Raw genomic sequence first — 13,212 nt, forward strand, 5'->3', positions numbered from 1 at the left:
GAATTAAAGTCATGGGATCCCAGAATGGTTTGGGTTGGAAGGACCTTAAAGCTCATCCAGTGCCACCCCTGCCATGGCAGGGACACCTTCCACTGTCCCAGAGTGCTCCAAGCCCTGTCCAGCTTGGCGTTGGACACTGCCAGGGATCCAGGGGCACCACAGCTGCTCTGGGCACCCTGTGCCAGGGCCTCAGCACCCTCACAGGGAGGAATTCCTTCCCAATATCCCATCTCTCCCTGCCCTCTGGCAGTGGGAAGCCATTCCCTGTGTCCTGTCCCTCCATCCCTTGTCCCAAGTCCCTCTCCAGCTCTCCTGAAGCTCCTTTAGGCCCTGGCAGGAGCTCTGAGGTCTCCCTGGATCCTTCTCTTCTCCAGGTGAACACCCCCAAAGTTTGATGCTTGGATAATATAATATAGGCTTTAAGTACCTAGACCTTGAGTATAGACACTGATATATAACATAACATAGCATAAAACATAAAACATAACATAACATAACATAACATAACATAACATAACATAACATATAATATGTGCTCTAAGTCTAACACTTGCTTAGTCCTTCATGCAGGAAAATTCATTTTTAAACACAATTTTGGTCACTGAATGGGCTGATTTAGCCTCATAGTATCGCAGAGGTGTCAGGGAAGGCTCTGCTGGGCATGGGGTGGAATGGAATGGGCAGAGCAGAGAGAGCCCAGAGCATGGGACAGGTCCCTGGGGGCCAAGGGGACCATGGGCAGCTCCCACCAACTCCACAGGGAGCCAGGAAACAAATTCCAGCCTCAGTGAGGGAGGCAGGAAGGATAAAACCTGAACCAGCCTTAAATAACTCCATTTTCCTGCATCCCACCCAAACCATTGGAACAAAACCCTTATAATTAACAATAAACACAATGCTCTGGGCAGGTCTGACCATTTATTTTTCTCTGGAAAACAGAGATCCCAAGCTGCCTGTGAGGGGAGCATTTCCACACTCGGGGAATGTGGGAGCAAATTCCCAGTGCTCCTCCCAGGTCACTGCTGAGGATCTCCTGCAGGAGCAGAGCTGATATCCAACCCTTTCACTTCCCACTTTTCTTAATTTTCCTCTTCAGAATTTCCCCTTCAGGAGTTTCCTCTGTCCTCCCCATCATCATGCAGAGTCTGAATTTCCATTTTATCCCCATAAAACAGATTGATAAAGGAATGAGCTCTCTCTGCTCTGCAATAATGTTCCAAGCACTGCTCAGGCAGAGTTTGCTCTCCACCTCCCTGGAGATCCCTCCAGACCCTCACCCACCACCAGGGCATCCCCAGGTGGGATTCGGGATGCTCAGCTGGATCCTGCAGGATTCCTTTCATTGTGCCAGGTTAGATTTCAGCCTTAAATTTACCTTTCCTCTTTTAAAACCCCACCCAGAGCATCTGATGCTCAAGAAACTTTGCTGCTCTGAAACTTTCTGCTTCAATTCCTCACTTTCTGACCCTCCAGCTGGAAGATTCCATCGCTCTGGTTCTTCTCCACAGAGCTGGGAAGGAGTTTCCTGGGATGTCAAACATTCCCTGGGCAATCCAGGAGTCATCCCCCACTTCCCTGGAAGCAGCAAGTGCCAAAGGGGAAATGTGGGGACTTCAATTGCCAGCCAAATGGGGCATTTCCAGCAGGATAGATGAACAAAAACCACACAGGATAAATGTTGAAGGAGTTGAAACTTAATGCAGGACTTGTCACCTTTGGAGACACCCACAGGTCTTTTTATTCTCTTATTTTATTCTCTTTATTCTTGTGTTTTATTCTTTTTATTCTGAATTTATTATTATTTTATTCTTTTATTTTATTATGTTTCTTATTTCTATTATTTTATTCTCTTTATTATTTTTTATTATTTTATTTTATTCTCTTTATTTTGAATTTATTATTATTTTATTCTTTTACTTTATTCTCTTTATTCTGAATGAGCCCAAAGGACATGGGAAATCAGCCACTTCACCCTCCTGGGTGCCCCTGAAGGGATGAGGCAACACAAAATTCTCACAAGGAGTTCATAACTCAAACAGATTTAGGGCTCTGGCACAAGAAATGCAGTGAAATCATCTCCATTTCCTCTCAGGGATGCCCAGGGTGGGATTGTTGGGGTGTCTGTGCAGAGCCAGGGCTGGACTGATGATCCCTGTGGGTTCCTTCCAGCTCAGGATATCCTGGGATGCTCAGAAAATCCTCTATTGCAAGAGTTAAATCCCAAAGCAGAGCCTGGAGCCTCCCAGTTCATCCACCTGGAGCTTCAGGAAGGGCTTGGAGTGGATGGATGGATGGATGGATGGATGGATGGATGGATGGACACTCTGGATCCTGCTGGGGCTGCTGGGCAGGGCTGGGCAGCACTGGATGAGCTGCAAAACCACAAAGCAAAGTCACTAAGCAGCAAAATCCCAATTTCTGATGATTTTCTGGGGTTATTTTACCCCCCAGCCGCACCAGGAGTGCTCCAGCACCTGCAGAAAAGGAGTGAAGCCTCAAACCTTCTTTTGGGATGATTTCACCAAACCCAGTCGCTCTCTCCCAGCACCTCTGAGGTGTTTCTGCCTGGCAGGAAGGAGCTGGGCAGAAAGGACAGGAAGGGACAAATCTGGAGGAGATCCCAGTGTGTCTCAGTCACTGACCCCAATCCTGAGCTCAGATCCCACAGAAAGTCCTTCTGCCTCCAGCACAGCCACTTTTTGCCCAGCTTCCCTCTTATTTTGGCCAAAAAGAGCAGGGGCTGAGGATTTTAAAGCCTTAAAGTCTCCTACAAAACCAACTGATCTGTGCCTCTGAAAATCTGAATAATCACTCAGCCAGAGCCTCTGAGGTAAATCACTTGTGAGAGGTTGGGCCAGGGAAGAACAAATGATTCAGGTTTTTGGCTGTCCTGTTCTTCACCTCACTGAAAACCTCCCAGTGTTGGTCTCTGCAGGAGATTTTACCCTTATAAAGCAGATTTAACCCTTATAAAGCAGATTTAACCCTTATAAAACAGATTTAACCCTTACAACCTGATTTTGGAAGGATGCAGACAGCACTGAGCACCCTGCAGCAGATCACACCCCAATCTGTCGTTGAGATCTGCAGGGCAAGTGGAAAGTGCTGAGTTTTTCAGTGAAAATCATGACTTTTTTCCTGTCAGATGTTGGTGCAGATCCAGTAGATGACTTGTGACCACATCCAAGCCTGCTTTGCCCCTCAGTTTTTATCTGAGCTTCTGATCTTTCATGCCCAGAGCTCCGAAGGCAGAGGTGGGAGCAGCCAGCATAAATCAAATATCACAACCAGAGCTTTGTTTGATTCATGCAGCCCTGGGGAGGAGTGGGAGACTCTGCAAATCTCTATAAAGCAGTGGAAAAGCATCTCCCAGTTTCTGATTCAGATGGTCAAGGTGTTCCAAGATGCTGTCATTGCCACATCAAGGGTGGAGGAGCCAAATTTGGCACAGACTCCAGAGCTGTGGCTGAGCTGGGAAAAAATCCAGCAAGTGCTGCCCCAAGGAACATCCCTGGGATGCAGAGGCAGACAGGAGTCTGGGGAAAAGCCCTGCAGCCTCAGCAGAATGGGGCAAGGGGCGCCAGTGAGGCCTTAGCTGGACTTACCTGAAACAGAGGCCAGACAAGGTCAGGAGAATAAAAAGCAGACAAATTTATTAAAGGCCTTCAGGTACATTTAGGGCAGACAGAGCCCACTTGTGAGGCTACACCCAAAATGGACACTGAGTCATGAGATCTCCACATTTTGTAAGTTCTGTTCATCAACTTATGGAGCCCCAATTCTCCAATTACCCCTTCAGGTGATGATGTCAACACCCCAAGCTTGCTCCCCCCAGTTCACTGTTTTTTACATAATTTGGGGCTCTGAGGCAGCAAAAGTATCTTTGGATTTCCACTCAGAGGAATTGTTTTGGCTAAAAGGTGCTGGGAGCAGAGGTTTTTAGCATTTTATATGAAGCCTAAAACGACACACCAAAGCTACAGGTGTATGAAAAATAGAAGCTAAAAATTCCTAAGGCATCACCAGAGGAATGAGCAGAACGTTCAGGGGTGCTCAGTGCTGTCTGCACCTCCCCAAAATCGAGTGACAGAGGTTAAATGGCTCCAGGCCCTTCTGGGAGCTCAGCTGAGCCTCAGCAGGGCAGGACAGGCCCTGAATTCCCTGGGATTTGGGAAGGATTTCCACCCTGACTCTGCTGGAACAGCTGAATTAAAGTCTATTTGCAAATGGTTGTTGCTGTCCCTAGGAAGTGGCTGTGGGGGAAATAAGAATTCTTCTTTCAGTGCCCCAAAACACAGCCAGGAACATCCTCCACAGCCCAGAGGGATCTCCAGCATCAATCCCCATTCCTTGGGCCAAACTGCTCACCCTGGAAATTTGTGCTGCTGGCTTCTCGTTGTGCCCCAGGAGCAGCACAAGGTGAAGAACCCAAAGGTTTTTTGTGGGGCAGCATTAAGGCTCTTCTCCTCCTTTAGCATCCCTTCCAAGGGGGAAATGCTGATTTTTGCTGAGGGATGTTCAGCTGCAAGGTCACCTCAGGGATATTTTTCCTGGGTGGAAAGGTGAAGGGAGAGGTGCATTTTGCCCACATGAGAATGTTGCCTTTCAGCTGGTAGAAATTTGATGCAGACACAGTTAAAAAGGGTTTTACTTTGGTATTTTAATAGGAGGTGCACAGCTCCTCAAAGGTGGAACACACTGAGATGCACCACCACTGTACATCTCATACACAATTTTATGGACCTTCCAAATTAGCAGAGTTGTCTAAAATCCCCCAACGAGAAACTTAATAAATGAAGTCATGCTATCCCTATTCTAATCACACCCCTTAAAGGAGCCTAGTGCCCAGTTTATAAAATATGTTCCAGAGAGAAGGTTTCAACTAAGGTTGAAACCTCAAATTTTGAGATATTATTGAGCTCTCTGGCCTCCTACTGTGGATGTTTGGTCTTTCTGACTTGCAGAACTACAAAACTAAGCTAAAATATCAGAATACAAAAATTTCAATCATGTAGGCTAAGGGTACAAAGAGTGTATAAAGGGTATAGAAAATATAAAAAAGGGTATAAAAATGTATAGAAGGGTATATAAAAAGAAAAGGCAAACAAATAATCAGGCAGAAAGCACAGTCTGAGCATGGGCAGTTATTGATTAATGCCACCTCCCCTTGAGAGCACAGGAAGGACAAACACCAGGAACCCACCAGACCATGCAGAATGAGCTATTTTTTCACCTCGGTGCTGATCACTGAGCCACGTTAGAAAAATGTGCCAGGGAATATTTACTGCTGTGCAAGGGGAGGGTTTCACTCTGCTTTCACACAAAAACACCACCAAAAATGGCACCAGCAGGAGCAAAATCCTTCTGGGTTCAGTGTTTTCCACTTTTCCCCAGAACTCTGACAGAACTGGAAATCACACTGGCCCCAGAAAGAATCAGAAAGTCGGATTTTCCTTAATTTGACTGCAGAAATTTGATGTGGGAAAGTCCTGTGAGCTCATCCTGGGCTCTCCCTGCCCCAGTGCCTGGCAGTGGCACTTCCCCTCTCCCCCTGTCCCACATCCTGATGAATCTTCTTCTCTGGAAATGTTTTGATACCCAGACACTTTCCAGTGATGAATTCCTTCTGCTTTATCCCTGTGTCATCTCACTGGCACTACCAAACCGGTTTTTCCTCTCTGAAGTGTTCAGATGCTTCTCCTTTGCTCTCAGATGTTCTCCCATCACTCATGGTCAACAGTTAAAGTTTGTCTCCATCCCCCAGGGCTGTGCTCATTAATCACCTCAGCCAGGCCCTTCATCTCTTTGCCTGCTCTCTCCAGAACTTGTCACGTTTCCAACACTTTGAGGCTCAAATCTCCCCTTGAAATAACTCATTCCAACCTCCCCAACGTGCTGGGATCATAGGACAGAGCCCTGGGGCTGTCATTTATTTCAGTTTTTAATTTTTAAACCACAGGGAATGTTTAGGTCTGGTCTGTGTAGACTGAAACTCCTCTTGGTGTGTCTGAGGAGCAGTGAGAGCACCCAGGGCTCCTCCAGCCCTTCCCCACCTGGCAGCAGCTTTCACCCTCTGCACCCACAGGAATATCCCAGATATAAAAGTGAACCCAGCCCAGGAATATTCTGACCATAAAAATGACCCCAACAGGTTCATTTGGTCACTCTGGGAGCTGCTGGTGGTCCCTTCAGCTGGGCTTTCCAAGATGGTGTGACTCTGGGACTCCCAGCCCCTGCCACAGCAAGCACAGAGAAGCTGCCTTGGTGTCCCAGCCAACTCCAGAGCTGGATATTTATCTATTTATACATTTTAATACATATTTATCTATTTATCCATTTCAAATCTGCCCAAAGCCCCTCCAGCAGGGCTGCAGGAGGTTCTCTCCCTCTTCCAGGCACTCCTGGAGCACAGGAGCTGCCATGCCTCACTGGAAGGGGAGGATGAAGCAGCTCCAACATCTGCTGCAGATGTTCAGAGAGCCAGGGCAGGCTGGGGAGCTGTGTTTGGGATGGATAACAGGAGAAATTCCTTCCTCAGAGGGTGCTGAGACCCTGGCACAGGGTGCCCAGAGCAGCTGTGGCTGCCCCTGGATCCCTGGCAGTGTCCAAGGCCAGGCTGGACAGGGCTTGGAGCCACCTGGGGCAGTGAAAGGTGTGGAGGTGGATTTGGATGAGCTTTAAGGTCCTTCCTAACCCAAACCATCTCTGATTCCCCAGTCCAACCCTCCTCCTCTCCAGGAGGGACTGGCAAAACTGTGGGGTGACTCCAGAGGACCTTGAACCAGAATAAATGTAGAAAGTGCCAAATCTGCACAGAGGTATTTTCCAGAGTGGGAATGCCTAAAAAATCCACTTTGGGAAGTAAAGAATCCCTTAAAAATCCACTTTGGGAAGCAGGCAGGGAGAAGGGAGGTGAGTTTGGACAGAACCATTCATGCCTGGCTGCATCCACCACCCCAAAGCAGAGCAGAGCCTGTGCTCAGCAGGGAGATGTCACTCAGGTGGACACAACAACCATTTCCTCTCAGAACTAAATTAAGGCAGAATCACTGAGGGACGGAAACCTGTGTGTGCTGCTAACCTCCCACGTGTATTGCCTTTATTTTTAAACAGCAGGGGCAAGGCAAGAACTGTTCAAGCAGCAAAGCCACTGTCACTGTGGCTGGAAATGGAGGAGCAGGGCAGGTCCAGAAGGGCCTGGGGCTCAGAGCAGCTCAGAACCTGCTCAGCACCTCCCAAACCAGTGCAGGGCAGGATGAACTCATTCCCAGTGCTCTCAAAGCCTTCTGTGTCACCTTTTCTACACCCTGCTCTGGGCTGTGCTACTCGGAGGAGTAAGGGAGGAGTAAAGCAGCCAAGGAATGGGCTCAGCAATGAGCTGCTCATCAATCCCTCACTGAAATCTGATTTAATCTTCCTGCAGTCTGACAAATCCCCAAACCCTCTGCACTGGCAGCAGTCAATCTCCAGGCCTCTGATGTTGGGTATAAGTTGTTATTTCAGCAAAAGGTCCTGCAGGGAGGCCATGGAGAAGCAAAGAAACAAAACCAGAGCCCTTCTCCTCCAGCTTGTGCATAAACTGCTGCAGTTTGCTCTCCTTGGTTCCTGCTTGACCCCAAAGCCAGAGAATCTGCTGGATTTCTGACTCCTCTCCAGTTTGGTGGCAGGGATGAGCTCTGTGCTCCCCCAGCCTCAGGACAAAGCCCTGGCAGCATTTGAGAGGCAAAGCTGAGTTATCAGAGCAGGAGAGCCCAGGGGATGGCAGGCAGGAAATGGGGGTTGTGTTTAACTCTGAGCCTCAGCCTTCATTAAAAACTGTTCAGGATCAATGGCTCTGGAGCCAGGAGAGTTTCCAGTGGCTCCACAAAAGCTCAGCAGAGCATTTTCCACAGCCAGCAGAGGAGCACAGGCTGCCTGAGGACAGCACAGGGACTTGGCTTCACACAGAAATGTCCCAGCAGTGCCACCCTGGGCCCAGTGCCCTCCACCCCACAGGGAAGCTGCTCCTCTGGGACACTTGGCTTGGGAGAAGATGTTTTTACAAACCACTTCCAGGGGCAGCTCCCAGAGCTTCTGTTCCTGCTCTAACCCAGCTTCTGAAGCCTCTGGCAAAGCTTTTCTCTGTGCAGGACACTGGAATTGAGATACTTGTGCCTGTCTGCACCTCTGGATGTTCCTGAAATATTGGTGTCAGCTGGAGTTGGGACAAAGAACCACATTCAGTTCAATCTCCTGTCCCTGTCATTGCAGAATTTTAGGAAAAATATTATTATTTAGGGAAAATATTGTTCTTTACATTCTGATTTACCAGAGGCTGCCAGTCTTGTCCCTGGGATAAGGAAATGTCCAGGGATCTTTTCAGAGGAGATAAGGAACTGATATCCTTTTCTTAAGGAAAGGGCTAAGAATTTTGGCTCAACTCCTCCAAGTGGTGGCACAACTGGAGTCACCTCTGTGGCCCAAAGTCACCCAGGAACAGGAGAACAGAGACCCACGTGGCTGGATGTGCCTTCCCACCCACATTCCCACTCCCAGAAAACCCAGTTTTAGTACCCCAGGTACCCCACAGACACGAGCAGAAGGACACAGGAACAGTTTGTCCCAATCCCAAAGGAGTCACCCAGCACCTGCACCCTCCAGAGAGCTCTTGGCACTGTGTCCCCACCGTGCTGTGGCTGCTCTCTGCCTGGGTGACCTCCTCTGGGGGCTGTGACCCCACAGGAATTGCTCTCCCAGCCTCTGTGGGGAGGCACCTGAGAGCAGCTGCAGGGAAAAGCCACAGGAAGCAGGGGACCACTGCAAAACTGCTTTCTGGGAAGCAAAAAACTGCTTTCTGGGGAGCAAAAAACTGCTTTCTGGGGAGCAAAAAACTGCTTTCTGGGGAGCAAAAAAATGCTTTCTGGGAAGGGAAAATTGCATTTTGGGGACCAAAAAACTGCTTTCTGGCTGTGCCAGCCATTGCAGAAACCCAGGCTGAAGTGAGGAGGCACACAGCTGTCCCCAGTGCAGGTGGCCATGTCCCCTCAGCCTCCTCCCCTCTCCTGCTCCCGGGGCAAATCGGTTCTGCTCATTAGCAAATAACCCTGAGAGAAACAATCCCCAGCAGGATCTGAGCGAGCTCAGGCCCTTGGTGCCATCTGAGGGCACCAAATTTTCCTTTTTTTTTTTTGATTTTCCATGCTCTGCTGCACCTTTTGGGAAGCAGGAGCATCCTCAGCCAGGGCAGGGTCTGAGTGGCTGGAGAAGGAGGAGGATCTGAGAGGTTGGGGCAGAGGTGACATGAGGCAGAGGTGACACAAGGCAGAGGTGACACGAGGCAGAGGTGACACGAGGCAGAGGTGACAGTGCCAGGAAGGGCTCTGTGAGCACTGTCACCCCTCCAGTGTCCACCTCAAGTCCCACTTGTGGGAATAAATGTTTGGCAGAGCTGAGAGCACCCAGGGCAGCCTGTGCAGCTCAGATCCCAGCTGGGAGGGGACAGCAAACCTGTCCCTCCTCACTGGGTCAGCACTGGTGGGGCTGAATCAAGGGATTGCTGAGGGTGGAAAGGACCTTCAATGTAATTTAATCCAACTGTAAACCCAGCACTGGGAAAGCCACCACTAACCCTGTCCCCAGGTGCCACAGCTTTTAAATCCTTCTAGGTCTGGTGACTCCACCCTGCCCTGGGCAGCTCTGCCAGGGCTTTATAACCCTGGCATGTCCAGTCTAAGCCTCCCCTGGCACAGCTCGAGGCTGTTTCCTCTTGTCCCACTATTTTACCTGGGAGCCATGACTGCTCTAGAGGGGAGAAGATCCCCCTGAGCCTCCTTTTCTCCCAGACCAAGGCTTCTTGAGCAGAGCCATCCCCTCTCCTTTGGATCTCCACTCACACTGGGCTGGGGAGGCACAAGGAAAGGGTTTGGAAGGGGGAAGAGGAGACAGAGCTCCCCAGGAGCAGCTTTTCCTGGTGCTGCCACTGCCAGGAGCCTTCACACTCCACAGGAGCACCAGATCCCTCCATGGACCTTGCAAGTGTTGTGGAATTGGACATTTTTGCTTCTGAAGGACTGGGGATTGTCTCTGGGGCTCCCAGATTTCACTTCAGAGGGGGAGGAGAACATCAGGAAGGATTTCCTCATGGAAAGGGATGTCAAGCACTGGAATGAGCTGCCCTGGGAGGTGGTGGAACACCCTGGAGGTGTTCAAGAAGCACCTAGATGTGGGTTCAGGTGACAGGATCAAAGGTTGGACTCGACCTTGGAGGTCTTTTCCAATCCTGGCAATTTTTCATGGAGCATTTTTGCCTCTGGCAGCGCTGGGGCACCGAGCTTGGCTCAAAGCCAGCAAGAGCAGCCTTTGGTGAGAATCAGAGAGGTTTTCCTGCAGATTTACTGTAAACTCAACCATTTTGGGGCAGCTGTGAGTCAGTGAGGCTCCCTGAGCAGGAGAGCAGATCGTTATCTGTGTTTGTGAGCACAAACACCAACAGGCTCAGCTCGCAGAAACTCCAACTCCCACACAGCTCGGGTGTTCATCAAGAGCTCAGCAGCTCAGGTTTAATGAGCAGCCAGCAGCGAGGGCAGGACAGCAGCTCCAGGAATGGGAGTGCTCCTGAATCTTGGGAAGAGCTGTGTGGAGTGCATAAATAATTCAATATTCGTAGTTAGAAGAATGCAGCCAGGTCAAGGGAAAATGAGGTTTTTTAGGCTTTTCCTTAGTTCAAAGGAATATTCCAGTGAATCAAAGTTATTTCAAGATAAATCAAAATTATTGCAAGTTTTCTGTTATTTAAGATTTAAAAAAAAACCCCAACCCCAGGAATCCTCCAGGAATCAGCTCCTCAGTTCATCCTCTTGCACAGCCCCAGCCACTCCTGGGATGAATGGTTTGGGAAAAAAATGGACACTGCAGGTGTTTTCCAGCCTTTCTTCTCTTCAACCATAAATCAGGAACAAGAGACTGGAATGCAGGGGAGGGATGGGGGACAGGCAGAGGTTCCCTGGCCATGCCCATCCCCATCCCCTCTGGGCAAACAGCACTGGAATAAAGTGCATTTAGTACAGCATTAATGTAGGTGGGTCCAGGCAAGGCACCATGAGAAGCAGCTTTGTGACATCAGGAGGGGACAAGGAGGCAGCAGGGGCCAGGACAGGGCTGGTGCCCCACAGCCATCCCCTGTCTCCACCTGGGGTCGTGCTGCAGGATGGAAAACCCAAAAGTGGGCTGACATTCCCTGTCCATCAGGAGTGACCCCAGAGCAATCCCAAAGCCAGGCTGACATTCTCTGGCCATCAGAAATGACCCCAGAGCAATCCCAAAACTGGGCTGACATTCCCTGTCCATCAGGAATGACCCAGAACAATCCCAAAACTGGGTTGACATCCCCTGGCCATCAGGAATGACCCCAGAGCAATCCCAAAGCCAGGCAGTGCTCTCAGGGATTATTTGTGGTGTGTGGGATTAATGCTGCCAGGACAAGGAGACAGAAATGTGGTCCTCACAGGATGCTGAACCTGCCCAGTGCTTCCTCTAGTTTCACCAGTATAACCTTCAGGAACTGGCCTAGGTTTGCACCAAGTGCTGTTCTGGGAAATTATTAAATTTGACCAATAAAAACTTGATCTATAAAGATTTGGTCTATCAGATTTGATTATAAAAATCTGATCTGAGTAAAAACAAGTGGCCAGCTATAAATAGCTCCGATTGAGCAAGCTCTCCAGGGCTTCCTGCCTGCCTTTGCTGTGTCTTGGGGCACACAGGCCCCACTGATTTCGCGTGGGAGTTGTTTGTTGGGTGCATTGTCACATGATGACACCAACTTGCCATCACCAGAGGCATCACTTGCCATCATCCTCTGGTGGTCATCACCAGAGGAGGCCTGGGCTTCCAGCCCTGCTCCCTGTGCCCAACCCAAACCCAAGGGAGCACCCAGCACCTTCAGCCCAAGGGACACTGATGAAGCTGGAAAGAGCAGGTCCTGTTAATTGAAATTAATCATGGTGGAGGGTCCCTTGCACAGGTTCTTTGGGGTATTGGTCAGTGAAATTGGTTTTTATTTTTGGCTGCGTTTGATAGTGTGAGAGAACAAAGCTGGAAAATGTTTGTGCAGCTCTGTTGAGGTTGTTCAGAGTTGCTCAGGTCCAGCCAGAGGAGGTGCCAAGGAACAGAGCTGGAGTTTGGAAGAGGACTTAGAGGAGATCCTGGGCTGCTGTGTGGGCAGTGAAACCAGCCAGGACAGCAGGACAAACACTGAAAAACAGAGCTTTGGAGGGATTATAAATCTTCCTGTTCAAATCTGTTCTCAGACTTCAGGGGGTGTTTTTATAACCATGACAGGGGGTGACTTTCTCTCATGTCTGGGGGCTGGGAAGGTTTTTCTCAGCAGAGTAATTTCCTGCCAGGGTTCATCTATGGCAGCAAGGCATGGTCTGACCCAACCTCTGAGCCCTGGGCTCTCTCTCCTACCTCTGTGAGAGTTTCTTCACTCCCAACTCAGTGTTTGGAGTGAAAAACAGCCTGTTTGTGACAGAAAACCTGTGTGGGCAGCTGGAAATTCTGTCAGGGCTCGGATGTCATCAGTGACTCCTGCCCTCTCATTTTCACCTGGCTGAACACTGACAAAGGTGTTCCATGTGCTGTGATGCTCTGGACTTTCCCAGGCTGGGATTCAGCAGGTTTGGGTGCAAATCTCACGGCTGTTGATCCCAGTGGAAATCAGCAACTCTCAGAGGAGGTCATTGACCTCCCCCTGCCCACTCAGCCCTTCCTGTTCCCCTGACTCATGAACCTGATTGCAGCTAAACCCAACCCTAGCTCCTCACTTCCTGCAGCCCAATTTCCTGCCATCCCCCAGGACCAGCCTGAGGCTGGGCAGCCCTGGCAGGATCTGCTCTCAGGAGCTGAGCTTGGGGCAGCAGCTCTGGAAACATCTGGGCTTTGTTTCCTGGAGGCATCACAGCCTTAGGATGCTTTGCTTTGGTCCCAAATGACCCCAGTTTGGTTTTGAGCCTCAAGGTGTTCCCATCCACCTCCATGTCTTGGAATTGCAGCTCTGCCAAGACCCTCTTGGCTCCGTTTGATGAATTTGGTGACAGGCCTTCTCAATTTGGGTGATTTGAGCTGTGCCTGGGACGGTTTCTGCTGGTCCCTCACCCCAGCTGGGAGCTACGAACACTTCCTGTTGTGGTTTCCTGCCCTGGCTGAGACGCCTCCTCTCTGCTCTCCCTTCCT

The sequence above is a fragment of the Lichenostomus cassidix genome, chromosome 28 (genome assembly GCF_008360975.1).
Source record: "Lichenostomus cassidix isolate B80296 chromosome 28, HeHo_3.0, whole genome shotgun sequence".
Taxonomy (NCBI): domain Eukaryota; kingdom Metazoa; phylum Chordata; class Aves; order Passeriformes; family Meliphagidae; genus Lichenostomus; species Lichenostomus cassidix.